Raw genomic sequence first — 5,164 nt, forward strand, 5'->3', positions numbered from 1 at the left:
TTCTTGATTTGTTACTTATTGTCACGTGTGGGTAACTCGTCTCCCCTCCCCACTAAGGGAGGTGGGAGTGACATCATTAGCACGCCTGTGTTGAGTAGATTCTTGACTATTAAATGGGATCTGGCTATTCTATTTACACATTATGCAGAGAGATTTTTAATTTTTCATAAAGATTATTTTCAATAGAACTACATGTTATCTGTAAACAAAATATAAATGAGCATATTTTACTTTTAAGGTCATTGATTTACCCCCCTCTAGGATTACAGTATAACTCAGCATCAGAGATAGTTTTGCTTTGCTGAGGACCATTGGTCAGCAGCAAGACTCCTAGATATCTTGTTTTTAAAAATGTAGTTAAATGTAGGGTTAACTATCGTATATAACATTAAGGAAATAAAACAAAAACTCATAGGAGATTGAAGAGATGTAGTATATATGATTCAATTGTGAATTTGGGCTAATAACCAATAGTAGACATCCAAACTGTTGCCTCTATTTTCTACTCTCCTGTTAAGGTTTAGTGTTTAGCAATATGACCAGCACAGAATTAGATTTCAACTTCAACGTGAAGTTATCCCTTATGCACTTTTCTTACATTTAGGACATAGTACCTTAATTTATATGATCTTGCAGGTCAAACTAGAAGGAATGGTTCCTAAGATTCGAGTCACTACCAAGAAATTTCTACTTTCCAGATTTTTTAAATATCAAAAACACATCAAGGGGCAGCTGGGTAGCTCAGTGGAGTGAGAGTCAGGCCTAGAGACAGGAGGTCCTAGGTTCAAACCTGGCCTCAGCCACTTCCCAGCTGTGTGACCCTGGGCAAGTCACTTGACCCCCATTGCCCACCCTTACCAATCTTCCACCTATGAGACAATACACCGAAGTACAAGGGTTTAAAAACAAACAAACAAACAAACAAAAAAAACATCATCCTCTCCAAGTATAAATTGACAATAGGGGTAGTAGTAATATGTCCCACTAGAAATTCTTCACTCCCAAACCTGGGTCTCTGGGTTTCTTGACTAAAAAATGGATTAGTAAATACAGAGAAAAGATGACTAGCTCCCCAAAGATGACTCCACCAAACCCATCTACCTCATAGCCTTTCTGGTCTATAAGGTAGGCATGACTCAAATCTTTTGGAAAATAGGACTGTCTAAACAATGAACAAGAAGAAAGTAGTCAAGATGGTCACCATTTGGTAGGTGCCTCCCCTTGATCTTTGTAGGCATCATAGGCTATGTGTAACCTCCCTGAAGCCTCCAGACCTACAAAACCATCTTTGCCAAGCATATCAGTACTAAGTATAAAAAGCGATTCTACGAGAATGGTTACAAGTCCATTAAGAAGGTCTTTACCAAGTAATGCAAAAAATGGCAAGATATTGATGGCAAGAAGCAGTTGGAGAAATACTTTAACAGTATGAAAAAATGTTTCTGTGTAATCTGAATCATACTCAGAAGTGCTTGTTCCTTCTGAGGCAAAATAAATCTCACATGATGGAGACCCAGGGGAATGGCAGCAGCATGATTGAGAAACTGGACTGAGCTCACAGGAAGCTGGAGCAATAGGTGCCTGGTTTGGGTAAGATAAGATGATTGATATCACTAAAGTCACCATGGGCAATGGTTACAAAGGTGTAGCCAACTGCTGGCAAATAAAAAAAAGTGTCCTGAAAAACTCACCAAGGATTACATAAAGTGTCCTGTATCTGAGCAAGGTATCCAGTTCATGTGACCTTTTCTCTGGCTCAGGCTTGTCATCAGGGCTATCACCATCACACTGAGATCAACAAAAAAGGTCTACAAGACTGGTTAGGGCTATCAGATCAAGGAGAAATTAACAGAAAACAATGTGTCCACTGATTATGATCTATCTGACAAGAGCCTTAACCCTCTGGGAGGGTTTGCCCATTATGCTGATATGAATAATGCCTTCATTATTCTGAAAGGTGGTGTTTTGGAATCAAGAAGAGTGTCCTCACTCTGCCAAAATTTCTGCTGGTCCAGACTAAATAGCATGCCCTGGAGAAGATTAACAAAGTTTATCAACACTACTTCTAAATTTGGCCATAGCCAATTCTAGAATGTAAAAGAGAAGAAAACATTTATGAGACCACTCAAAAAGGATTATGTTGCTCAAGAAGAAGCTATCTAATATTCCTAAACCTACTTGAAGGTGGGGGATTCTCATTAAATTGAGATCATTAAAAAGGTACCTCTCATATATTCAAAACACCACAATAATTAAAAAATTAATAAACTATATCATCTAGAATATCCATATTGCTGAAGATCATATGGGTTTCTTCCCATTCAGATAATCTTTGTGGATCTACAAATTACTCAGTCTATTTTGAAGGAGAAAGTAGATACCAGGGTGAGGAAGAGAAGATTTTAAGAGGAAATAAACAGCCAGGCATATTGAGAAACAAATAAGTCACATCTATACTCTCTTGGTTTTTGACTGAATCTCCACTTACAACATAGGTCACAATAGCTTTTTTTACCTTAAATATGTTATTTGACCCTATTATTTTCTTGACTTTAGTTATGATTCTGAGTATCCTATGTCAGAAAAACAAATAGCTAATATGAAATAGACAGACAAAAAACCAACATAGAGCCTTATTTCTAAATGTCTTTTCTCTAAAACAAAATGTTTAAACCAGCAAGGTTGGAATATTCCATCACTCAGAAGCAGTAGAAGAAAAATTCTTACCTTATTTGACAGTTAATTATCACATCAGCCTCTTTATGGTACAGATGATTAATGTCTAGTAATCAATGGGCTTACCACAGTCCCTTGCTCCGAACTTAACTACCTGATGTCAGAGCCTCTCCTGGAAACTTCCTACAAATACTTCTAATAGTCTGAAAGCAAGAAAATGAAAGGGAACAGGGCTGGCATGAAAGGCCAAAGGGAGCATTTTAGTGTGTGGAATAACTGTTAGGTAATTTTGGCAAAAACTTTGGGTGAGCAAATAGGGGTGAAAATCATCTGATGTGTAGGCTGAAAAGCTGGGAAACTGAGAGTTCAGGCTTTTGCCTGACAGTTTTAATCCTCTTTCTTGTTTCTTTTTCAATGATATCTTGGGTGGGTAAAAGCACATTTCATTCAAGAGTTAAAAGGGGTCAGCTTGGGGCTGGTCATGGAAGCTTTTGATCTTTCCTGCTGACCTAGAATTAGTGCATGTATACCTGAGCAACTCTCAAGCATACCCAACGCACCAGAAAATGTGTTTTACGCTACATTGATATTGCTAGCAAGGCACAAAACCAATGTAGTCAGCCTGAAATAGCCTGACTTTTGCTTTAATAGCTTCTTAAAGCATGTGTTGTTTGAATATAGTTTTGTTACCATTTGTATATGAATCTACAAATATATTAGTTGGTCTCCCACAAAATAATTTTAATTTTGTTCCTTTAGAAATTTGCATTTTGCTACTGGGAACAATTCATCTTTTCCCTCAGTAAAAGTTTATATAGTGAGTTAAAGCACACCTTTGTAGATCAATAGTTGTCACACCTCTCAATTATCAAGACAGAAACCATGCCGTTTTGCATTGGATGCTTAGACCTAACTTTTAGAAATTCTGTGAGCTTTCCACATTTCTTCTAAAAAAGAATTTCATTGGAAAAAATCCATGAGAGTTTTTTGTGCAATTTAGAAGAAAACTGTGAAGTTCAGGTAAATTAAAGGTGAGTCACAAGTTGAATAACTACGAGATGGATAAGTGAGTTTGAGGTGAATTCAGGGAGCAAACTGAGTTGAAGGCAGAAAAGTAGTTAGGCTAGGGAGGATCTTGGTTTCTTTTGTGGAATAAGCAAGTCAACGTGCCAAGGGAGTTTGCAGGTGGGACCCATAAACAATTAAAGTTAAGGAGCCAGTGTAAAATCAAAGAAGTCAAAGTGAAGCAAAAGCAACAGATAGGATCTTAGCTGGGAAGTGGAATTATATATACTAATGGTGTATATATATGCACACATAACTTCTTATTAATATGTTGCTCTATCTGGACCAGCCTTAAAAGTTGACTCACTTTCCCAATTGCTAATATATAATACAATCTGAGACTTTGAGGAACCTGGAACAAAAACAAACAGAGAAAAGAAAAAAACTGAGGATGGGGTTGTACTTGTAATAGAAAGTACTTAAATTATGTTTCCTATTCCCTTTGGACTCATCTATTCCATAGATTGTTGTTTCTTTCCCTGATTGACCAGTAGAGACTTAGGAAAAAACTTAACTGAAGACAACAACTTAGATTATCCTCTTCACCAGAGAGTAGTAAATAGAGTATAATTTACTGGCCTTGCACAAAAGTATACTACGCTGAAAACTTCATTTCCTATAATGAGTCAGCCCAATAAAAAATTTTTTTACACTGTCCTCTGCATATTCTGCATTCCTAATACCTGACATTAGTTTAATGTTTAATGTTCATTGAATGTTATTTTTCCTCATTTGTTTCTCATAGCAATCATTTAAGACAGGCAGGCCAGGTATCATCATTATTCTAATTTTATAGATCAGAGAATAGGTTTGGGTGTCTTTGATAATAACACCAACGATAACAATAATCATTCATAACATTCATTTGTGGCAAATATATCAAATCAACTATCAAAAATTAGTCCTTTAAATCCTCAATCCATCATCCATGTCATGGGGATTACCACTGTGGGAAAAGAAAGGAAATATCAGCAAGAATGAGTAGCTACAAAAGTCAAGAATAACCTTGAAATGTTCTGAACTCTAGAGATACCACTGACCCCAGCCACTGTCATTGGAACCTAGCCCTAATTAGAAGCATAAAGATGAAGATCTTGATAGATGTGACAGAGAAGAGAATGGTACTATATCATTTTATGGTGTGTAATTTGGAATTATCATAAGCCCTCGGAGAATACAACTCCCAGGACTCTCTCTACCACAACTTCCCCTGACACCTCCCACTTCCTTTGTGAGAGATGTCAGAGAAAGTATAAAAGGAAATTTTGGCACCTTTTCTCTCTCTCTACCCAGGAGGGTCTGCTCTGGAGCCCTGAGGCTATTGAATCCTGAGCGTGGGCACTTGCACACACACTCACTCTCTCTCTCTCTCTCTCTCTCTCTCTCTCTCTCTCTCTCTCTCTCTCTCTCTCTCTCTCTCTCT

The 5,164-nt window shown here is 37.3% G+C and overlaps 1 pseudogene; it reads left to right on the forward strand.

Annotated features, from left to right (window-relative positions):
* Positions 1–976: 976 nt before the first annotated feature.
* Positions 977–2,163, forward strand: LOC123234201 (annotated as a pseudogene).
* Positions 2,164–5,164: the final 3,001 nt, after the last annotated feature.

The sequence above is a fragment of the Gracilinanus agilis genome, chromosome 2, assembly GCF_016433145.1.
Source record: "Gracilinanus agilis isolate LMUSP501 chromosome 2, AgileGrace, whole genome shotgun sequence".
In the NCBI taxonomy this organism is placed as follows: Eukaryota; Metazoa; Chordata; class Mammalia; order Didelphimorphia; family Didelphidae; genus Gracilinanus; species Gracilinanus agilis.